The sequence below is a fragment of the Ambystoma mexicanum genome, chromosome 6p (genome assembly GCF_040938575.1).
Source record: "Ambystoma mexicanum isolate Mex_15411 chromosome 6p, UKY_AmexF1_1, whole genome shotgun sequence".
Classification (NCBI taxonomy): domain Eukaryota; kingdom Metazoa; phylum Chordata; class Amphibia; order Caudata; family Ambystomatidae; genus Ambystoma; species Ambystoma mexicanum.
The window spans coordinates 1,356,594,375-1,356,619,754 of record NC_090935.1 but is presented as its reverse complement, the minus strand read 5'-3'; positions in this window follow the sequence as shown (position 1 = coordinate 1,356,619,754).

Below are 25,380 nucleotides of genomic sequence, written 5' to 3'. Positions count from 1 at the left end.
CCATCCTGACCATTGTGAGCCGTGCCTCCTCTGCCCGCTGCCGCTCCGCATCTATCTGCTGGCCCAACTGCTGCCACACGGAAGACACTCCCAATTCTGGGTCTTCCTACCCTCCGGCCGATGCCTGCCCCTGGGATGTTGAAGGCCCCGAGCCATGATTACTCCCACGCTGAGCCTGCTGCTGCCTCCAATGCAAATGCCTCTGGCACCACAACGGCCTCCAGGCTGGTGGAATCCTCTGGGGCTGCCGTGCACGTGCCCTGCTGGATGATGCCTGTACGTCCTCCATCTGTGGGGTCCAGTTGGTGGGGTGGCCACCCCTTCTGGACCTCCGACTCCTGACTGTGGCAGGGATGTGTCCTCCACCAGCCTGGCCGCTGGCTCAGGTGCAGCTCCACAGGGGGCCCAGGTGATACTTGGGCGGGAAGATGGCACGGAGGATGACTGGCGCATAGGGGGTTGAGTTGAGGAGGGGGTCGCAAGGAGTTGCAGCACACAGATGGACCCAGTGCCAACGACCTGTCCTAGTAGGTCGACGCGGCCAATGAGGGATCCAAAATGACGTGCAATGTCCTGACGAGAACCCAGCATGTCATCCCAAATCCCACGTTGGTGCAACGCCACCCCAGCTAGGACAGGCACAATATGGTCACGGATTGCAACGTCCACAGGGAGAGGAAGGTCAGTTGTTGTATGCGCATCCCCTCCCTGAAAACGGGCCTGGACGGAGGCATCCCTGATGGTGCCGGATGATGCAGTCACAGGATCGGGGACAGGATTACACACAGGCACCTCCGCGGTGACCTGTGCTGCCTCCTGTCCCTGCCCCTGGACTGCACCAGTGGAATCCCCCCTCCAAGCCCCGTGCGTGGGCCTTCCGCTGCCTCCTACTCAACCAAACACCCCACCAACCTGGATGACTCCGTGCCATCTTCCTCCATAGGCCCCTGTGGGGGCTTAGCTGCACCTACTGCTGCCGAGGAGTCCACCTCCAAACGTCGCCTCTTGGACGTACCCTCAGCAGCTGCGGCCACGGACGCGGCACCAGACTCCTCACTCCCCGAAGAGATGACTACCCGGGAGGGGAGCTGGGCCCTGCGTCTCCGGCTGGCTGTGGGATCCCTGCCGCTGTGCTCCACAGCACCGTCTCCGCCCTCTTCATCAGTTGACGCTGCAGACAGGGAGAGACAGAACACAGGCATCAGGGCACTGTACAATGGTCGTATACACACATGACAGTTGCACTTGAGTGGCAGTGTCAAACTTCACACATGGCATAACACTCCCCAACACACATATCATTTGAACCCACAGACTTGCACAAATTGATAGGAATGGTGCATCAGGCAGCAGCATCCATACACACACAACAGCATGGTACATCCAAAGATCAGCCCGATGTCACAAGCAACATGGAGAGTGCCAAAGACATGCACACATGCCAGCAGACAGACATGCATCTGTACATCTCCACCTGTCACAGAGCAATCACCGGCAACTATGTCACATATGCCAATCTGCTCACTACATGTCTGTGTCACATGCATCCATGGTGAATCACAGTCGCACACATGTCAAACACACACACACGCACATGCACACCGTACACATGCATGAAGGTAGAACCAGCATCCATGTGTCACACCCCAACCATGGCATACTACATACACAGAAATGCTAACATGTGTGTGTCTCCACATGCATTTTTGCATCATGCTTTGGAACACATACACCATTGATGTGCATCACACATGACTGGACTCACATGTGGCAGGCTCATGTCCCTGCACATACACATTCACACATGGGGCTTTCCAGACATATGTCCATGCTGCACACTCCTGGCATACCTCAACATGCACTGCGTCCAATCAATACACATGGACACTTACCGCTCGACTCCGGACGGGTCTGCCTCTCAAGGACCTGGAGGTGAAGTGCTGAGCGTACGCATTCCAGGACCCTCATCTGGTCGTCGGTAAGGCGGACCCGGCACCCCTCTGCATCCGCTGCGTCCAAGAGGCGCCGGGCCTTCCTGGGGGTCCTGGACCTGAAGTCCTCCCAGCGCTTACGGACGTGTGGTAGGTCGCGGGTTGCCACCCCCTCCGCGTTGATGGCAACCACGATGTCCGTCCAAATCCTTCTCCGTCCATCCTTGTCGGCATGTGTTCTTCTGAAGAGGGCATCAAAATGCACCAGGACTTGCTCCACCAGGGTGCCAACCTCTCCTGCCGTGAAGCTGGAAGCCCTCTGCCTGGGGGTTGCCAGTGGTGTTTGATGGTGTGTCCCCCGACATGGCAACCCCCGAGCCAGGTTTGGGTGGGCAACTGGGTCCTGGTGCTGGGCTGTGGAGCGATGGAACTGCAGTCGGGAGTCTTCTGTTCCAGCAGGGGTGGTCACAGCAACTGGACCCCTGCAGATGGCTGACGTGCAGGCACCAAATAGCAGGGCACGTGGCCAGCAGGCAGGCAGAAGCAGATGGCTCGTGGGAGTCGGCTCGGGGTTCTGGGGGGCAGGAAAATGGCCTTCTGGGCAGGAGCGTGGTCTTCCATCTGTTGTCACGTGGCCAACTTGATAAGGACTGATTTGGCACGTGAAAAAACAGCACGTCAGCGTGTAATTTGAGGAAAGGCCCTTAGCGCATAAGCGCGTATGTGACGTAACTCGCGCGGGCGTTTCCCTCCCGCGGGTGCATAGTGATTCAGCATGTGAAAAAAACGGCATGTCTGCGTGTTAATGCGTGTAATTCGAGGAAAGGGCCTAAGCGCGTAAGTGATGTGATGCGTGTGGGCGTTTCCCTTGGCACGGGTTAAAGGTGAGCGGGACCAGCAGTTCACTGTACGTGCTTTTCATGGAGACCGACGCGTGTGTTGCTACTTCTGGTTGTTTCACGCGCCATCACTACTTCACAGCGGATCTAGGACGTAGCTCTTCTTTTGGCGGGGGTTTTGGCTATGCGTGTTATTCATTACCACACTAGTCAGATGGTGAGTCGCGCATGCTATTTTTCCCACTACTGGTCGCTGTGTATCGCGCACCCGTTTTTGAGGTCATAGTAGCCTCTGTGTCCCACGCGTACGTGTTTTTCGTGTCCCTTGGTGCCATCGCGTACTGCGGGAGGTTAATTCCACACACAAGGGCTACCGGGGGTCGCGTGCACAGTTTTACTGCAGTTTTGGGGTACCTGAGCGTTGCGTGACCCGTCACTTCATCACCAGGGTCACATACCGCCTTGCAGGTGCACAGCGGTGCTGCTAACATCTAGTACCCCACCCCCTTCACCCCAATTGCCCAGGACAATTGTCATGTACACCTCCCATTGGCACTACTACTACATCTGTGCCGGCACTACTACATCTGTGCCATGGTTGGGAGGCCACGAAAGGTGAGGGGTGCCTCAGCTGGGTGTCCTCCACGTGGCAGGCATGGTCAGGGATGTGGCTGGGGTGACCAAGGAGTAGTAGGACTCCAGGGTGTCCAGGGTGGCTGCAGAGGGGGAAGAGGCAGGGGTTCGCCACTTCGGCAGGATGTTCTGCCATGTTTTGGTGCAGTCATGCCACCACCCCCTGTGGTTCCAGGAGATGCAGCTCTTGCATCTGGCACTGGCGCCCATGTGACTCGGCAGTCCGTTTCATCGACTGCCACATAACCAAAGGGTAGTGGTAGCTGCAGGTGCAGCTGTGTCCACCACCACCCAGCCTCAGGGTCAGCCAGTGCATGTTGCGTTGGCACCTGAAGAGTCCCAGGATGATTTCCAGGAGGTCGGGAGGCACGTGTTGAGTGCACGCAGGGCTGCCCTTACCGAGGCACATGTCCCAGGGGCAGTATTGTCATCTGCTGCCCTGAGCAGCCGGATGTTGGCAAGTGCATGGGCAGATGCAGTGGACACCACCCCGGCTGTGATTCTACCATCCAGGACAGTCCCGGTCCATGACCTTGGCACATCGGATGTTGCTGCGCAGGGTCCAGTCAAGGGCACCCAGCAGCCATTGATGCAAGTCAGGGCTTCCGCCCCAGTTCCACCTGCCACTCCCTTGGTTCAATCCACCAGCGCCACTGCCCCTACTGATCAGGGTGGCATTTGCCAGTCAGGGTCTGGATCACTTCCCAAGAGGTGGCAGGTTGCACATGCACAAGAGGCTGGGACCCCACACACGGCTCTGGCCTCTGGCACGTCGAGGAAGAAGCTTTTCGGCAAGAAGGAACTGGACCTCCTTGTGGGCTACGTGTCGGAACACGAACGTGATATGCTAGTGGGCCCAAATTGTCCCACTACGGCTGCCCAGCGTTGGGACCACTGGAAGCGTGTTGCGGAGAGTGTTAGTGCATTCGGACTTGAGGTGCGCAGAGCTCAGGAGTGCAAAAAGCTTTGGGATGACCTCTGACGCTGTGCTAAGCTAAAGCGTGCCTCCAATTATGCCATGACGGTGGTGACCTGCGGTGGGCCACCACCTCAGGAGGAAGAACTCACTCCGCACGAGTTGATCGCTGCGGGGTTCATACTGGCAGAATAGGTCGAAGGAGTGGGAGAAATGCTGGATTTTGACGCCCCATCCAGTGAGTGTTTTTGCGTGTTTGCCCAGGCCATGTGTGGTTTGCTTGTGCGATGTGTTGTGCTTGACGGCCAATACATGCTATGTGTACATGGTTCTCATGTGGGAGTAATGCAATGCTTCACTAATGTGTGCCTGCTGTGCAGCATGCTGGACATGTAGTGCAGACAGGAACTGTCCTCATCACCACACTTGCACCCTACTTGCATGCTAGTCACCTGGCTGCCCCTCCAGTCCATGTTCCAGCTCACTGGCCCTTCTGCATGTAGCCTGGGGTGTCTTTCCACTCAGCACACAGACTATGACATCACATGACTGACATGCATGTGTCTTCTGCCTGCATGCTGGTACTCCACGTAGGCATGCTCCCTTGCACCTCCACCCCCCTGCACCGCTATTACACCATTGCACTGGTGGGTAACATGTTGGACTGCTGCAATGGCCTGTTCAAGGCTCCTGTGTACATGCACACTTCCCCCAGCCAATCTGCCAGACACATACTGTGGGGTACATCCTATGTCCTTGATGCAAGGTATCTCACTCGGACTGTGAGATGGCAGATGCTCCACAGGGACATGAGTGACCATTCATACTCCATGTGCATTACATGCATGCCCCTATGTGTCCTTTGCAGGATGATCATTGTAGTACGTTTTCCGATGACATACATTTAATGGCATTTCATCATCCATTACATGCTCACTGTGGCTCAGTCCGGCATCACGAACATGTTTAGGGTGTCATAGTCTATGTGGGGCACAGGCCTCCCTCTGTCTCAGGCCCCCTCACTCTGTCAAACTGGTGTAGTGCCTTCTGCACAAATGGGTGTACTAGAGAGGGTTCATCATGTGTCCTGCTCAATGTCCCATTCTCATCGGCTGTGTTGTTAGTTGACTCAGATGATGCAATTGACGCTACTCAACACTGTCTGCCAATACACAGTTATCTGGTCAATCTTTCACTGCCATGTAATGCCTCCCTGTATTTTCACTAAGGGGGCGGGGGGGTGGGGTGCTTGTATCCATGCCACCCATTGCATGCACATTGCACGTGATGCCTGACCTTGCACTTACACTGCCTTCTTGTTTATTGTTAGACATCATAATGTACTTGTTGATGTAGATAGTCGGTAACGTGCACATGCTCTGCACTGCACCAACCCACTTCTGAGCTATGTTACACCATTCTACATGCCTACTCACTGATGCAATGTCAAAGTGACCTGGCATGTATGGTCAGATTGTCATCCCTTCACTGTCATGAAAGGCACAGGCACAGGTGCATCCTGTGACACATGTACTCAGTATTGGAACACCCTAGTGGGTGTTTAGCAAAGTTGATAGGTCAATCTGCGGCCTATACTAACCGGTTTAGGCCACCGATTGACTGTAGCCTAACAATTGGGTTGTAATGACTGTGGAGCTGCCTGCATGTGTGTATGTGTACACTTTCACATACATCAAAGTAAGCAGCGTTGTAGCTGCTTGCTTTGCTGTATTGGCTGCTGTTCATGTTCACAATACGGGTGTATAGGGAAACGGGTGTTTTGAACACTTTCACATGTACATATGCAAGCAGCTTCAACGTTGAGTAGTGCAACATTGCGGCTACTCATTTATGTGTGTGTGAAAGTGTTCATTTACACATGTGTCTTCTGCAGCTTTTTTGTTGACTGACTAATATGTAGTTGATTGACGTTAGATTTCTGCTTTGCGCCCGTTATGCTCAACTGGCACAATCCTGAAGGTGCACTGTTGTGCAGTAGGAGTACGCCCGGGCCCACTTAGCGAATCTGGTGGGGCCTGGTCGTGATGATTTGACACACTGAATAATGGTTTAGGGCACATTTATAGCACACTGTGCTCATCTCAATCAGGCGTTCTGTTCTGGTGTTCTGGAGGCTTGATGGCCGGCAGTTCGATCGTACTGGGCGTTATGGTCCCTCATGCCTGTTTGCAGGCCCTCGCTTTGCTCGGAACATTCACTATGTCTACATGACCCATGACACCCGGTACGGGCCGAGCTGCAGATGGATGAAGCAATATTGGTGATGATGATTTAATGTTGCATGTGTACATGCATATTACGTGAGTCATGGTGTGTTTGGATTAACTTGCATCTGTGGCCATTTGGCAGTTCAGACATGCTTATGGTATGTGCCATCTCTTTGTTGCCATCTCTCATTTCTGCCTGTGACATGTGCCTGACAGAGGTGGTGGGTGATGGAGGTGATATACTACATTCAGTACATGTATAGGCTTTGCTATTTACACACATCCATTTTTGCTTTTGGGATGTGTTTGCATATCGATGCCACTGGATGCATGCCAGAATTTGATTTGTGTGTGACATGTCTGCTTCATGTGTTGGCTGTCGATGTGATGTCTATATGTGTGTGCGTTATGTGCATCTGACATGTGTACTCATGTTTGTTTTTTCAACATTGCAGATGATGGCGCAATGTAGCCAGAGGATGGTGATGTCAATCCTGACACGGGGTTGCTATTGCATCGGCAACCCGGCACAAGTGGGGGTCGTGGGGTGGTAGGCCACGAGAACCCACTTGTGCTGCAGACCATCGTGTCCAGGGCTGGCAATGGGTCTAGCTCGGATGATCACTCTGACAACAATGTTGAGTTGGATGCGCGTCATGTCCATTCGTCGACGGTGAGTGATTCTGATGTGGATGATCCTATGGCACTGAGGGGCCAGACGGTGTTGGAACCTCCGCCTGTGGTGGATCGGGACGCACGGTCACACTCCACACCAGTTGCTGATGTGCCTGGGGCATCATGTCAATGGAGGGATGTAGTCCTGCAGCCGTGGGCTGTGCCAACCCAATGAGGTCCGCGGCTCCTTGGGCCCCGCGGGTGTCAAGCCCAGCAACGCGGTGGCCGTGCGCCACCGGGGTATACTGAGTGGTAGCAAGCCATGGTTGGCAATTCCAAACAACAGGGGGCAGCAACTGATAAGATCGCACAGAATATGGAATGTGTGGCCCAATCTGTGCTCCCCCCTGCTAGGCAGGTGGATCTCCAGCAGCGGGCAACACAGTCCACGGCCCGCTCGCTCATGCTGGGCATGGCGGCCTCAGACAGGGCACGCCGGGCTGAAATGGTGTCTCTGCATCAAGCACTTGCTGCTTACGCAGAGGCACACAGGGAGGCCCTGAGGGATGACCATAAATCCCTCAGATCTACTCTGGGTGTGTTCCCAGAGGCAGCGGACAGAGGAGAGGTTGGAGCAGCTTGAGAATACCATCTCGGCTGAGCTACGTGCTTGCCGGGAGGTGCTCCAGATGTCATGCCAGGCCATGCAGGAAGAACTCTGTGTTACACGTGGTACCTTGCAAGAGAAAGCACGCGTATCACGTAAGCTTCTGCATGCTGACCTACGTGTCATCGCTGTACAGGACCAGGCTTACCAGTCCCGCAGACTTGCTGCCGATGAGGGGCAAGCTGTGCATAGGTGTGGTCAGGGTACTTTGCCACATCCCCCTTCTGCTTTCCATCCAGAGGGTGACTCGGACGACGACTTATCTCTCACACAGGTCGGCCCGTCCAGGCGTTGAGCCCATGGAGTTTTTTTTTATCTCAACATCATCGCATGTGGGTGTTGAGGTGCACCCTGTACCTCCCCCTTCCTGGGTGCCTCCCCCCGGGTCGTATGTGGCAATTTTTTATTTTTATAGTTAGTTCAATTAGTTAATATAGTTTAAAATTGTTTGTCTATTGTGCATTCATGTGACAGTGTGGTGCTTTGTGGCTTTTGAAAGCATCGACTGTCTGTTCCAGCTGGGCCCATTCAAGCTTGTCTTGTGTATGTGTTTGTGGCTTGGGGTCCTGACTCACATATGCCACTCCTGCTTCCCCTATCCATGAGCTCGCAAGGATGGTTCGGTGTGACAACCGTTTACACAAGGGCATTGGACTTTTGTCATTTATGTGGCCTGTCTGCTGCTGTACTACTTGTGTTAACACCCCTAGTGGGGATTATGGATGTTTTCTCCACGGCATGTCTGCAATCAATTTTGGTGAGTACATTATTGAACTGTCCATTTATTGATGTTGATTGGGATGTATGCTCATTTCTTGCCTGTATACGTGCTGGATGCACTTCATGCTGTAGATGGTAGCCTGCACCCTTTAGCTGTCAAAGTCACACTGATGGTGGGAGGGGTCTGGGTGGTGGCAATGTGAAGTTGGTACGTGTTGAGTACAGCCCCTGGGGATTGTGGCAAAGGAGGATGCATTAGGATTGTGAGCCAAGAGGCACAATGCACGGTCCAGTCCTCACCTGAGATGTCCGCCTATACTACTACTACACTCCATTCTGTTTGGACAGCACGTTATGTCTGTCTTCCCTCTACGACTTTGATGCTGCCTGGCGGCACAGTTTTCCTACTAGACTACAGCTCTTTTACTTGTTTTCCACACTCTGGTGCCTTTAGTTGCTGTTCTTCTTCATGGTACTGTCCTTGTTGCAGATCTGTCCGCCCGTCTCTCGGGCAGTTATTTCCATGTACTCTTACACTGCCTCAGTTTGCCTCAGTGCACTTCTGTTCAATGGCATCTCTATGTCGCTCCTCCTGTCTTTCATCTATTACAACCATGCTTTTATGTTGACTGTTGGCTTTTACCAATGCTATTCAACTCTTGTGGCTCTTAACTTGCTGTCAGCTGTTTCCGGCTATCTCGCATTCTCTGTGCCTTTTCCAGACTTGTGCTGTCTCTGCCTTTCTTTCTTCACGCTATCAAGGATTGATTGTGTTTCAGCTCAACCATCCAGTTGTGCCAGCCTCCTTGGTTTTTTTCTACTCACGTTCCAGCTCTACCTCTCAGGGTAGAGAACCTGGGGTTGTGTGGGAGGAGGTCAGATGTAGGTCTCAGACATGGCCCAGTAACAAGCAGCATGAAGACAAACACACAGAAAACGTTCCTGCCTTATTGAAGGCTTTTATGCCCTTTCTGCAGGAAAAGGAACCTCCAGACTACCTTTCCCAGCAGACACGGGGCCAAGACCTACAAAACCCTTGCCACGTTGGGTGAGGCACACGCGCGCGCGAGCTGAAGCACGGGGCTTGTGCTCAGACGTCCGACACAAGCAGACGTGTTTCCAGGAGCTCCGAGCAAGGTGAGCAGCATGAGGGGCCACGCCCCAGCCGACCTTCCTCCAGGCCCCTCACACAAGCAAGGTAAGTAGCGCCAGTGCTGGGGAGCTTAGCCAGGTGTTGGGGAAGATGCGCACAGTACAGCTGAGCCGCGCTGAGGAGCAAATGCCAAGAAGCTTTCCAAGTTGTCAGGGGCACACGCAGTGGGCGTCGCCCAAATCCTGGAGTCTACCCTGCTCCATAGAAGCTAAGTTATTAGCGCAGTAGCGTTCCTAGCCACAAACTGATACAGCGCAACGGGGGGCACCCAACGACGCACAAATTTGAGTGCAGTGCATATCATTAGCCTATGCAAATTGCCACATGCACTACCTATAGGAATCGGAGGCTGGCAGAACGCGACTTGTACTGAAGTCGCACCTCGCCATATCCGTCTAGCAGCTCACCCAAAGCCCATTCTATCATATGTGTTTCTTAACACATGGTCTTCCATTTACCATGGGTCACGTGTGGCTGCCTTATCGCATTAACAGTGTATGAACCATCACGGGGACAAGAAAAAGTATACGAACAAAGCAGCAGACAAGAGTGCTTGTTTGGGGAGGAGTCACAAAGTTCGAGGCATGAATGGTGTTATGGGTGTGTGGGGAAAACACACACAGTATAGTAACTCACGCTCTCTTTGCAGCATTGAACTGCTCCTGTTATCGGACCTGAGAGTGCGCAGGCAGGAGGCCAGCACTCACCCCAGAGATGTCTCTCTTTGGCTCGCCTTTGAGCCATTTTGTACATGGTTTCTCTGATTGAGTATGTGTAATTGTTAATAGTTGTATTTAGTATTTTCACTTCTTTCCCTTGCCCATCCACCTCCCATCTCCTGACCCTCTTTCCGGTTATCCTAAATACCAATGCCTATCGAACCAACGGATCCCTAACCCTCTTTCCCCTCTGGGGTCTCGGAGGCCTGTGTAAGTTTTACCTTGCAGGCACCCAGACCGCAGAGGGGGTGGATGGTTCATGCCACTCCTGCACCTGGAGACCGGAGCTGTGACACTACCCATCAGTTGTTGCATCCTCATTGATTATTGTGTACTGAAATAGCTCCCCATACTGTTGAACCATTGTTCAACTGTGCTACCTTGGTAGTTATTCTATCATTCTGCTTGGAAATGTGCTTGGCCATATTCAGCGAATTCGAGTCATCTACTGGAGACTCTTCCAGGTTTTTTTTTTTGGCTACAGACTTTTTCCCAGGTTTGGGGGTTTGTGTCCTTGGAGTTCTCTACGATTTGGTATTTTTACCAGTCAAGGTGGCCTCTGAGGGGACTGGACCCTATTTACATGAAAGGTGGAACAAGGAAACCAAGGGGTAGGGGGATGCTGAAGCCAGGTAGACTAGAAGGAAGAAGCCAACTGACCCCATACACAGTTCTTCTGAAGGTCATGGTGAATAGTAAATGAAGGAGGGCCTTTTGTTGTCGGACAGTACCCTTGGGCTACAGTGTTTGGACACTCTCTGACATTGTCAATGTACATGATGTGTTCTGCTGGTCAATGGCTGTTCCTGTGTTGTGTTTACTTTTCAGGTGTCAAGGGATTGTAGTGGTTTGACATACTGGGGTGTACACATGGCCAATGTTCACATGTGATGTGTACAGGACACTGAGGGTCACTTGATTTCACATGCATGTATTGAGTGCATGTCCCTACTGACACACACACTTACACAATGCTCCACAACACATACAACCACCCTTGCATGCCCACATGTGCACACAGATTGTCTTCTCTGGCATGCGATGTCCCTGCAGCGCATGATCACTTACCATTTGGGGATCGTGTACATGCATCAATAGGTTATTTTTGTTGCTTGTCCTTTTTATATGATGCTCAAGGTGTATCCCCAACCCAATGGCTGCTCACTGTGCTGAGCAGTGTGTTTCAGGAGACACACACACAGCACATGGGTTAGGGATTTGCGGATTTGGCTTGGCCAATGTGCATGCCAACAGGCATTCTGTCTTTTGTTGATGGTACCGCTGGTGACATGCATTTTTGTATGACTTTGTATGTGTAGGAGGTTATTGGTCAGTCATTTCATCTAATTCCATGTCAGGTGGGATTGTGTTAGGCCTCTTTCCATTTATCACATGTCACTTTGTATCTAATTGGTCATGTGTTGTGCTTTTTGTTTGCTCTTTTGCTGTTGCGTGCCATGTCATGGTGTGGCGGACAATGGTGATGTGGGTTGGGAGGGTTTGGGTGACATACCAGTGATTGTCAAGGCCTGTTTTGCAGGGGGTGGTGTGATATAAACATTGCATGTGTTCCTTTGGTCACACAGGATTGCTTATGTTTATGTAGCTAGGGATGCACACAATGTAGCACTTCTGTGGCAACATTCTCAGGGTGATAAGGTTGTGATAGTTGACTGTCTCTTTGTCATCATCGATTGTCACCTGGTATGTGCCAGGCCTGTGTGCACTCCGCAGGGGTGGGAGTTTAGGTGAAAAATGTGGCCACAAGCTGGGTCCGGGCTGCCTGACCACGTGCCCTTTCCCCTCCCATGGGCAGCGACTGTGCCTGTGGTTGGGGATGTGGGGCCACCACCATGTCCTCCGGTACGCCTGCTGTGTTGTAACATTGTGCAGGACACATGCTGCCACAAAGATCCTGCACACTACTGGGGGTGCATATAGTAGCTGCCCGCCAGAGCGGTCAAGGGAGCGGAAGCGTGACTTGAGCACTCCAAATGTGTGCTCCACTATGCCCCTGGTTGCAATATGGGCAGCGTTGTATCTTACCTGGGGTGGTGTGGTGGGGTTCCGTATTGGCGTCATCATGTGGTTGCTCAGAGGGTAGGCACTGTCCCCTGGGGAGGTGAGGATGGTTTTCATTAGTTGGGTTTGTGTATTTGTCTGTGTGTGACATGCATGCATGTGCACAGACATTTGTACTCACCAATGAGCCATGTGTCGCCATGCTTCCCAGCTTCCATGTCCTGGCTCAGGGCAGACATTCTGTATATGAAACTGTCATGGGTAGACCCAGGATAGTTTGCATAGACAGAGGTGATGATTCCATTGGCATCGCATACAACCTGTATGTTGATGGAATGCCAGTGCTTGCGGTTTCGATAGATGTGCTCAGTGGCCCTAGGTACACCTAGGGCCACATGGGTGCAATCTATGGCACCGAGCACTTTGGGGAAGAGTGCCACCCTGTAGATGTCCGGGACCACGGCCTGCCTTTCTGCAGGTGTTCTGGGCATGTTTATGTGCCTGCAGACTGAGGGGCGCGCAGTCATGATTGGCAACACCTGGTGTAGGCAGCGTGACTGCGTGGCCTGTGAGATACCCACAACTATGGCAGTTGTCCGCTGAAATGACCCAGTGGCCAGGACATTGAGCAAGGGGCTCAGTGCTTGGGAGCACAAGGTGGGTGATGTGAGGTCATCCTCCCACTCAGTCACCAGGTTTAAGATGATACGAGGTGGAAACCTATACCGCCATAGACCTGGTCATCAGGCATCCCAAAAAGGCGGGACCTGGGCAAAATAATGCGGGCCTGGCTATTCTGCTGTTCCTGCGGCGTCCCATGATCAGTGCTGTGAGAAATGGGACATTCATCGTAACTGTATATACGTGTTTGTTGTTTGCGTGCACTTTTATACTGAGCTGGGACGCTTCCGCCTGCCTTCTTGTGGCGGACGTGTTTACGCCTGTGCGTGTCTTTTGGTGTGCATGGGTTTCCCTTTTTTGAATCCTTGAATACATGTTGTTCGCGCGCGTGTGGGCGTTCTGTCTATTTCCCAGTAGTAGTTCCCCAGTTACGCCTTCATTTTCACGCGTTGTTCCCCATTCCATGTGTTCCGCCCCCTTTTTGGTGTGTGCGCTACACATTGTGTGCTTAAGCTGTGCGCATCGCGCACGGCGTTCGGGATGTTGAAGAGATGTGTGCGCCCGTGTGTGCCTCCCACGGATTTGGCTCAAATCCCGGGGAAAACATGCGCAGGGCCTTCCATGAATCGCACGCGTGCGCTTGCTTTTTCACGCTTGCAGCAGCTTGCGCCACAAATTTTGGCGCACATTTGTTCCATGAATCGGCTCCTCAATGTCAAGATGTACAGGCCGTTGGCCTCCCCCCCCCACATTTTCAGCATGGGATAAAGCAGTACACTTGAGCTTAGTACAGACTCTGGCTTCTTTCGCACCATCGTACAGTTCAAACATTAGCATCAGGGCCTTTTGTGCCCAAGTCTCTTTGTCTTCCAAAGTCTCTTCTTGCAGAGGGCGTGATTTGACAAACAAACAGTAAGTTCCTTTCCTCTGGGAATTTCACACATATTCAATTTCTCAGGTGATTCACTATTCACCTCCGATCCCACTGAGCCGGGCCCAGAACCCCTTTAATACAAACTTCATAGCATTTTCATATATCCAATTTCTTGGGTGATTCACTATTCAGGCCAAATCCCTCTCATCCAGGCTCAGATTCTTTTAACAAAATGCTCAATCAGTCTCCCTCGCCATGGTCGGACCAATTTAATTCACTTTAATGCAAACTTGCGTTATGCCAAAAGCTTTCAATTGATCTCCCTCCACCAGGCTCGGACCAACTTTCTCTATTTTGTCATCAACTTATTCAATTGATTTCCCTTATTCGGGCTCAGACCAACTTTCTCTATTTTGTCATCAACTTGCTTCGCAGTATCAACATCAAAGACTTTCGATTGTACACAGGATTTTGCTTGACCCATCGCAGGACTTCTTAAATGTACAGTTCTTTGCCACTCTTTTACCTTTCTTAACTCTCAGTTGGCTAGCTTACAGAGACCTTTGAATGAGCACACACACGGTGCCGGACCACTCTGTCAAGGGTTTTGTATCTTGGTTTCAAAGGTCAATCTCTCATCTTTTGTTCAGTTTTTACTTGCGTTGGTTATCACATGCATTTCATACACTGTTCACTTCATCGTTCACCATACAATGTTGCCGCTTGCAACATTGGCTTCAACACAGAGCAGTCTGGTATCAGTCTCTCCCACTCACCGGTTCTGTTGATTTCACTGACACTGCTTTGTTGTAGGATCCAAGGACAGTACCACAGTGGCGGGTGATTTTCATTGCCTTGATTATCGACGTGGGTGGTCCCCCGGTACCTCTGACGCACAATGCAGGATTCTTCAGCCTGATTTCCTGGTCTTACGCTTTCTACTCTCGAGAGTTTGTGAAAGTAATAGTTCCTCATCGAAAAGGTCAAGGGCACTTCCCTGCTTGCGATCCCCTTCATTTTGCTGTCTTTCTCCTCGTGTTAAACTGCCATCTTGGAACTGCTGCTTGCTTGTGTGCTTTGCCTTGCTCTGAGTGTGCTCTCGTGCTCCACCTTTTATCCCTGTGTGGAAGGGTAATGGAAGTTAGGTGTGTTTGATGGTCAGTAATTGCCTGGCCATTGTATTGGGACATGCCATGTATACGGCTCTGGTGTAAGTGTGTTGTCACTCAGGTTGAGTTGTCCGTGAGAAAGTGTTTGTATTGGGAAAGTAGGGGATTGATTACTTAGGTATCCTACCTAGTAGGATGGGGAAAAGGTATTACAGGGAAGGGGATACCACGTCTCACCATCCAGTGTCCAACTTCCACTCTCCGAAGACCCCTCATCCAGGTGATTTTCCTGCACTGGTCCACCCCCAGGAATTGGATCCAAAAGCAATGGTCATGTCCTGACCACCTGGATGACAGATCCCAAGGGACTTGCGGGTGAGACACCTTCAGGTTTCTCACATACCCTTCCCCTATGTAAGGTGGATATGACTGGTCTTAGTCCAGGTTCTTCATTGTTGAGACCTGGGAAAGAACAGGGATGCAATATATCCAGGGACTCTCACATATTTCACTGATTCTTCTTTTACTGTGTAGGTAGAGGTGAGGTGGTTTTATCGGTTTCTCGAAAATAACCAACAAACTGGTCTCTAAGGCTTAACTCTGGTTTTAAGGGCTCTTTATATCTTGCGTGGGTTCATGGGATTCCGTATTTTTCCCATCTCATATTGGAGAGTTTTGGGAATAGTAATTAGAGTGCAAGCAGTCCTGGAGTCAAAACTCTCTATAGGGAGGTGGGGGTTCGTGCAAAAGAGTGGAAAATGTAAGGAAATCCCGACCCACAATGACTTCCTCTGGGAGCCCAGGAATAATAGCTGAAGATATTAAACAGGACTCACCCTTATGTTAATATACACAGGTATTTTAGGGTATACTTCATTATCCCTGTGTATTACTCACCACGCCTATACTGCCAGGGGCGATGTCGTCTTGGAGGTAGGCAAAGCCACAAAGCCAAGATCGACAACGAGCCTGATTCAAAAACGACCTCCCAGAATACAGGCCTCCTCAACTTGAGGGAACTCTTTTTTATGATACACCCCTCGGCTGTTGTAAAGAGACAGACAGAGGAGTTGATCCCACAAAAGAGCACAGGACACACGCACCGCTTACACCAATGCTGAAAAAGAAACAACAACTGTTAATGGTATGCACAAGTCCCATCAATTACAATCCCACTAGAGAACAGAGTGAGTACCTTGTATTATCTTGTTAAGGACAGGAAATCCCAGACCTAAGGAATAGGGAATATATTACTGGATGGATAGAAGTTCTTAATGCCACCTCCCTCCTATTCAAGAAGAAGGTCTTACCAACTAATATGATGCCATAGGTCAAGTAAAAAATGAAAAAACAGGCTAACCCCAATTTGGAATCAACGGCAGGAAACAAAAAACAAATAGAAAGGTTAGTATGAGACCCTAACCCGGGCGGCACGAGGGACGCACTGGTGACGGGATGGTGCACTGGTTCAGCAGAGCGTTCTAAGTGCACTTGAAATTCAGGGTTCTTGTAGTTCGGTATGAGCAGGTCTGGGAATAACCAAATGAGTGGGTCAGAGAGTAAGTTGGCTTCTGGGAAGTGTAGTTCGGATGTACTGGTATGAGAAAACTGGGGAGTACTTAAAGAATAGAACACTGTCCCCAGAAAAACTTGGATTCGCTTACCACAGCTGGGAGAACCTTCAAGAGATGCTGAGTATGTATACTGGGCGATGCTGTTCTCCTGATGCCGCGTGCAGAAGGTAAGCCGATAGGAGCGGGACCTCCTGTGGAGTGCAGTGGAAGCAGTACTTGGAACGAGTTAAGGAAGAAAAGGATTCCCGCTCAGGTAACCGCCGTGACCAGAACGGTAAGAGAAAAGCAAGTCGTAAGCAGTCCGGGGATCGTTACCAGGTAGACCAAGTCTGTACAAATTCGGAAGGCAGGAGCTGGTCGGAGGACGAAGCAGGATCGAAGGCCAGGATATCAGCAAGAAGACGAAAGGTAGTTCGCAGGTAAAGGTCCGAGGAGTAACTTCAATTAGAAGCACTGGTAAACAGGAAGAGAACCAATTTAACTTCCTGAACTGGGCGGAGCATGAACATGAGTAAGACGCCGTGCCGTACATCTGGTCCTCATGTGACCTGGACAATGGGGCTTTGTTGTTAGTCTCCATGGCAACCTCCATTTACTCCAGACGGAAGGATACCTGGACAGAAATTTACCACGGGAGTGAGTCCCGATCTTGGATGTTGTCTGTGGTTGTTGCGTGGCCACGGTCCTGAGCATAACACTGTGTACACAGGTAACTCTAACTAGGGTAGCATTATCGGGGTCCGTTGTTGTGACCAAGTCAGCTCTTATTGCGGTTTGCTTGCTACCTGAGTCAATTAATGCCTTTACTTGCTTCTCATTTATCCAAGCCTTTTCATATATGAAGTCAGAAGATGACTTGCATAAACATATGCTGAAGGTCTCTAGATCTTCTTCGGGTTCTTCGCACTCTTCTCCCATTAAACATCCTATTTCCATAGGTTCGTCTTTTACATTTTTTGGACAGTCCTGGCCAAATGCCCAGTTTCTCTACATGAAATGCAGATAGGGGGGGGGGTGTCTGCTTCCTTTAGGTTCCTCCCTTTTACTTTCATCTCTACTTCTAGGGTCAGATCTTTTGGCTTCTATGCTTTCCTTTGGTATCCATTTCTTGATTTTATATGACCATCCTTGTGTGCCTGCTCCCTGAGGTTGGGGTTGGAGGGTAGGTTTGTAATCTTTCAGTTCCTCACCTCATTTTACCGAGTGGAAATGTTTGGCTGCATCCGAGTGGTTTTGTGCAGGTTCAAGGGGCATGGCTAGGGTAGGTGGACTTAATTGTAATACAGTCTTTTGCAAAAAAAGGGTTAAGGAATTGGTGAACTGTTCTAATGTAATCATTTCTATTAATTCTTCCAGGGATTCGTTTTTGATCCAAAGGGCTACTGTGTTTTGATACGTTCACCCACTTCAAGGCGGGGGGGGGGGGTGGTTTCTCCAGGAATTAATCTAATGGCCCTCAATTTTTGCTGATACAAATTACAAGTCTGACCCACTCTCTTCAATAGCCCTTCTTTGATGGATACAAAGGTGGCTCCCTGGGCAAGATTGAGTGGTTGGTAGGCGGCCTGTAGTTCACCTTTCAACAGGAGCCCCAAATAGTACAATTTTAGGTTGTTTTCCCATCCTACTTGTTCAGATAATCGTTTGAAATTCAGAAAGCAGTTCCCTAGATCTTTGCCTTCTAGGTATGGTAGTAGGGGTCTGGCTTTCAACTCAACCAATGTCGCCAAGTTTTATTGAAGCCTAGCTTCGGCCTGCATTTGATGGGCCACCAACTGGGCAATCACAGCTGCTAGGACGGCCATTTCTTCAGGTGGGGTAAGGGTTCTTTCAGTGTTTTTTTCTGTATCGGAAAGAAAACATGTTTCGACTCCTTCGGATAAAGTTTCAAAGTCGTCAGATCCTTCTGAGTCTGATTCCGCCAAAGGGAATGATTTTGGTAGGTTGCTCTCCAACCCTGATGGCCCTGCAACTGATGGTAATTGGATAAAAAAAAAGGTGGGGGAGGGAGTTTCGGGCACTAGGACTAATGAAGATAAAGGCTGGTCAGATTTCCAATGTCATTCGATCCCACTGTTGGATATTATAATGAGAGAGTGGGAGGGCGGGAGGGTATTTAATAGTATTTGAGCTTTAAAAAACAGGTCTTGTTGACCAGTCGGGATACGTAGTTGAGAGAGAGCAAAACCTCTTTCGGAGTGGATGCACGGTCAGAGTCAAGGAGTTCAGCAATTCTATTTTCCACTTTTGGTGGTACGACAATTATCAGCAGGGATTTTCAATTTTTAATAATTGAATCACATCCCACTTTTGACACCACATGTAAGGAAGGCATGGTATCAACAGCAAGACAGACACAAGTGACCATAGTTCAAGGGTGTTTATAGAACTTTCACAAGGGTATGATAAACACCTATCTAAGCCTAAATCTACAGATGGGAGTAAGCTACAACCATCAAATAATAATAATGCAGTCCTAGTGGAATCTTGTCAAAATAAAAGGGCCTATACTAAAATAAAATATTGCCAATCCTTACTGTTAATTACAAATAGTGTGGGGTAGTGTTCATGAAAAAGACAGAAGTGTTCACAAAATGACATGTAAGGATGTCTGGGCCGTTGGCCTCCCTTACCCACATTTTCAGCACAGGGCAAGGCGGTTCACTCGAGAAAAGCACACACTCTGGCTTCTACGGCACGAGGATCCAGTTCCATTACCAGTATCGGGGCCTTCTATGCCCAAGTCTCTTTACTTCTTAAAAGGGCCTGATGTACAAAAAGAAGACACAAAGTTCTATTCTTCTTCTGTTCAATTCAGCCTGAATCCCCCTCAGCTAGGCTCAGATCACTTTTTTATATCACAATCGTTTCTGTGGATCCGCCTCTTCAGGGTTCATATCCCCCTCTTTACACTGTTCAGAGAATATTCTTTCTCAGGTGACTCACGGTTCACTCCGGATCCCCCTCAGTTGGGCTCAGATCCTTCCTCTTATACAATTAGTCTTCCTCAGCCGGGCTCAGATCAATTGCAGTTTGCATTAAACTATCAAAGACTTTCGAATGTGCACAGGGTTTAGCTTGTCCCATTGCAGGACCTCTTTGATCTCAAAATTCCCTTTTCAACAGTTGCCATTCAATTGGATACCTAACAGAGACTTTCGAATGAGCACCCATGTGGCACCAGACCACTCTGTCTACGGTATCTTTCTTGGCCTCTCAAAGTTCAGTCACTCCTCTGGTCTTAAATCATATTTGCATCTCTCATCACATACGTTTCACACTGTTCTCTTTAGATTCCTTCATACAATGTTGCTGCTTGCAACCTTGGTTCAAACACAGGCTGGTTTGGTATCAGTTTCTCAGACTCACCGGCTGAGCTGTCTTTACTGATGCAGCTTTGTTGTAGGAGCCAAGGACAGTACCACAGCGGCAAATGCTCTTTGCTGCCTGGGTTATCGATGCGGGAGCTCCCCCGGTACCTCCAAAAGACAATGCAGGTTTGTTCAGCTTTAGTTCCAGATTTAGGTTTCTTACTTTCCAAGGTTCACGAAAGTAACACTCTTTAAAGGCCAAGGGCATTTGCCTCCTTGCAACCCTCTCTGTTCTCGCCGCCTTTCTCCTCATATTAATATGCCATCTTGGAACTGATGTTTCCTCCTGTGCTTTGCCTTGCTCACAGTGTGCTTTTGTGCTCCACCCTTTATCTGTGTGGGGAGGTGTGATGGAAATCAGGTGTGTGTAATGATCAGTAATTGCCTGACCACTGTATTGGGACATGTCAGGTATACGGCTCTGGTGTTAGTCTGTTGTCGCTCACGTTGAGCTGTCTGTGAGAAAGTGTTTCTATCAGGAAAGCTGGGGGCTCAATTCCTTGGTATCCTACCTGGTAGGATGGGGAAAGGGTGTTTCAGGGTCTGGAGTCCCACTTTTACTCCCCAAAGAGCCCACATCCTGGTGATCCTCCCGCACTGGTGCACCCCCAGGAACTGGATCCAAAAGTGAAGTCTGTGTCCTGGCCACCTTGATGACAGATCCCTGGGGTTTAGCGGATGAGACACCTTCAGGTTTCTCACACCACACAATGCATATTCTACGGTCCCAAAGCACTTCAAGTACGGACAGGTTTCCTCGATGAAGTCGTGGATATGTTTGTGATGGATAGGCCAGGAAGACACGGAAAAGTAAACTGGGAGAGGGTCTCCTAGCAAAGAGGACAAATTGGCTTGGAAGGTTGCGGGATGAACGTCTTCAAGAAGCATGGGACTATGGAATGATGGCAGTCACAACTTTCACAATGAATGCTGTCAGTGTTTGAAAAGAAAAATAACAAACAGAGTATCCTCACTCTGGATGTGCAGGAATTTTGCCAGTCAAATGGCATCTGGATGGGAACAAGGACCTGCTTCAATCCATCAGGAAAGTGGGCACACAACCACTGTCATGTAGCGGTAGCCCTGGCATACTTGAAGCATGTCTACATAATCGACATGAAGGTGTTGGAATGGGCCCATTGGATGAGATATGACTCCTTTCACTACCTTCAATGTATGACCTGCTGTGAAACTTTAACAGACAATGCAATTGGTCATGAATTTTGCCACATGTTCCGCCAGGTTGGGACAGAAGCAATAGTCTGCAATGTGAGCAGCAAGTAAGTCCTTCCCCATATGGGTAGGATGGTGTAACTGTGTTAGTGCAGTGTGTAATCATGATAATGGCATCACTACCTTCACAGTGATTTCCTGCAGCCATAGGGCGTCTGTCGGAGATATGGAACATACCCTTCTTAACCATAATTCCTTTTCCTCCTTTGATGCAGCCCCCTGCAGCTCCATTATTTACTGTTATGTAATGTACCCTTCCTTCAACAACATTTTTTGTACATAGTTACGTGTCTGCAATGGGGTGTCCATTTCTAAGATGTCATCAAAATATGCGGCGTGTTTTGCTTCCGCGGCTGCTGCCTCTTTTCCCTGTAGACAAGATCCTTCCCCTTTGTGTGGGCCTGGCATTTTACGACTGTTATGCTAATTAGAAATTGGAGCGCTTCTATCAGTCTACCCAATAGGAGCGCGTGCTGCACCGGTGACCCATCAGCAAGTCGGAAGTCCCTCCTTAGCCAGCGTGACAGCCCAGAATGCACTGTAGATGTCACGTAGGCTGAATCCGAATATACTGTCACTTCCTTATTCTTGCTTTTCTCCAGTGCCTATATTAGAGCTACTAGCTCTGCAGCTTGTGTTGAAAAATGTTACATTAAATGTACGCTTACTACCACCTCACTTGTCCCGTCCTCCTTTACCCTCACTACTGCCGTACCAGTATGTCTTTCTCCTGTGGTCTGGTCTATTGTTGACAGGCCGTCAATATAAAGCACTTCTCCCCCCTCAAGTGCATTCTCCTTTACCTTTGGGATGCCATCATGGTTTTCTATTTTTTTGGTGCAGTCGTGTACGTAGTCATCCTCCTGTATGGGCTCAGTGACGAATGTCGCTGGGTTCACAAGTTGACACCTCACTATCTTGATAGTGGGATGTGCCAATTTCACCTCATATCCTGACACTCTTTGTGTGGTCAATGTACTTTTGGGTCGTTCTAGTATTACAAAGAGAGCATGCTCCACAAAAAAAGTGGTGCTGCATTCCATGGTAATACTCGCTGATTTCTCCATTGCAAATGAAGCAGCCGCTAGTGCCTGCTTGCAAGAGTAGTGTCCTCTCATCACTGGGTCGAGGTTCCCACTGTAATATGCTAATGGTTTGTGACCCATGGTCATTTTCTGCATCAGTACTGGGGTCATTACTACTCTGTTGGAATGTGAAAATAAGTAAAATGTGTCTTGATACTCTGGGATCCCTAACACTGGAGCTGTGCATATTGCTGTTTTCAGCTCTTCAAATGCCTCGGTCATTTCTTTTGTCCATTATAATATACCCTCCCCTTTTTGTGCTTTTTTCAGTGCGCTGGGTCTTGTATATGTGCTGTAGTCGAATACCCGTGCTCTGCAGTAATTACAGAGGCCTAGAAACTGCTGCATTTGTTTTATGGTCATGGGTATTGGGGTCTTGCGAATTGCATCTGCTCTTTCTGGTGTCACCTTCAGCCCCTCTTGTGATAGAGTTGCTCAATATATATAACACTTTCTTCTGGCAATATTGTAGTTTGTCCTCGTCTGCCTTGTACCCCTTTCCTAGTACAGTCAACATGTACACTGAATAATTTCTACACTCTGCTTCTATTATGCTACAGATCAGGATGTTGTCTACGTATGGTATAGGAACACTTTGTAACTGTAGATTGCCTAAGTCCATCTGGTGGACCCTGTTGAATATGGAAGGGGACTCACAGTACCCTTGTGGGAGCCTAGTGTATTTACGTTTTTTTTATTTCTCTATAGGAACAACGTAAAATCTTGTGAGTCTGGATGGAGTGGTATAGAAAAGTGTCATGATCCATGCCACTGACTCCCTCAGGTATAACAGCCCCCTGGAAGCAGTGGGGCTAAAGCCCTTTACACTGGCCCAAAGGGCCTTAAAAATCCATCAGAAACATACATGGAGTCAGTCCTGGCACCTTTGGCGCCAGGCTTATTATCAGGAATAAAGCAATACCAGTTTTGGACCTTAATCCAACATGGAAGCCTATTACACAGCTCAGTTCTTTAGAACCATGCCATGCTGTCTAGTGATTTGGGTGTGGCTGGGCCTGGAACTACTTGGCCTGGAACTACTTTACCTGGGCTATTTAAACCACACCCAAACAGCAGAACATGCTTTGTGTTATTCTGCACTCCTGCAGCGTAACGCTCACCGTGTCCAGCTCCTGCACATTGCAACCTACAGGCACTCTCCCCAGCTAGGGGGCTATATCAGTGGCAACAATGGGGACACACAGTCTTTCTAACTACCTTGACAAGGTACACTGAGCACTGTGAGCAGAACAGGGTCCCAGGCCTGGGGAGACCCACTCCAGCCAATCAAGACTCTCAAAGCCTGGGGTGATGTGTGAGGATGCAAAGGCCAATGGTAGTCCTGTGACCTGCAACAATGTAATAGATTATTTTTTGTGAAGTCTCAGGCGAATCCACCTGACATGGGAAGACCAATCGAACAAACCATATAGGGGATCTCTATAGGTGTTATTACCCGAGCTACTCAATGGGTTTGGTTCTGATGTTTTTTGGGAAGGGTTGGCAATAGTGACATCATTACTGGATAAAAGCTTGTAACACATGTCCAGGAGCTGTGATTGCCAGAGATTCTGTTATTTCCTGTATGATCCCTGTCTGTTTGGAAAATAAAAGACAGTTCTAACTTATCCCATGGCTGAGTCCTCCATCATTGCCAGGAGAGGGTTTGATGGACTTTGGGTACTCTGCTGAGCTGTGGTTTTGTGGTGCCAAAACCCAGTCCTCTGGCATGCCAAACAAAGTGGTAGCAGATGACGGTTTGTTGCGTTCGATCAGCACAGAGCTGTCCCATCCATAGCAAAACCTGGAGGGCTGTGAGGTGACCCACGGAGAACGAGAGTTACACAGAAAGTGCACCCCTTGAAGAGGCCATCAGGAGCAGCCTTGGAGAAAATTCTGCCCGATGTCTGTGGGACACCCAGCAGACCAGAAGGGCGGAGTGGCAGATTTGGGGAGAGCCAGTGGCCGAGCGGCATCAGCGGATCATGGAGTGTGAGTATAAACACTAAGGGAAGTGATGAATTGATGTTGAATGTGGGGTGGTACTGAGTATTGGGTGATGAGACGCCGAGGTGGATGTTAATTGTTTGTGGTTAGGGAACATTCGATCTGGAGGTGATCAGTTGCTGCCGTTGGCCTAGACAATTGACTCAAGGGTACGGATGACAGAAGTTATGCAAATATTGGATTCCCTGTGGGTTGGGCTTTGTAGCTCGGGTCATGCATGATGGTATCCCTGTATATAGAACTTAGCAGATGAAGCTAGCTTGAATTGCAGAAGGTGTTCGTTTGGTTAAGTCTCGCTGTGGAATTTTATCTACAAGGCCAGGATGTTGGTACAGATTGAGCATGTGAAATATTGGTATCCCCTGTTAGGAAGCAGGAAGACAGCCGTGGGTATGTGTTGTATATATTTGTCGGGGTCTTGGTGTCACTGGGAAATGTTTCGGTCAATTCTGTGAGTGGGGAGGTTTCAGCGATTTTGTTTCTTTATCCTTACGCATTATTGAGGTGTCGTCACCTGTGAGGTTTGTGTATAGAGACCACGAGGAGATGCAGAACTTTTTTTGACAATCAAGGATTAACAGAATTTGTGGTGTTTTTTGGGTTCCATGTCATTTCATCGCTGGATGTTTTTTCGCAGGGTTTTTTACTGCAAATTTTTTATAAAAAAAACCCATCAAATTTTTTTTAAACCCCCCCATTCCCTCTCAGTTTATATCTATTACCAAAAATCTACATCCCTTATATATAATTTTTTAACCCCATCCAAAAAAATGTATGTTTTTGTTTTATAAAAAATTTGTGGTAAAAACCCAGCAAAAAAACATCCCACGATGAAAGGACGTTGTACCGTTTGTTGGTGGTCTGTGGAAGGTGCATGCACATGATGAGTGGGTGCGCCTCAGAAGGTGGAGAGTTGCAGAAGGGCAGTGCGCAGAGCCCTCCCAGGATATTGGTTGAGAGCCGGAGAGGCTTATGATCTTGTGGTTTGAATTGTTATTTGAATATTTGAGGTTAGCATCAAGTAAAGTGCATTTGTTTGATAACAGCAAAAGTGTCGAAAGCC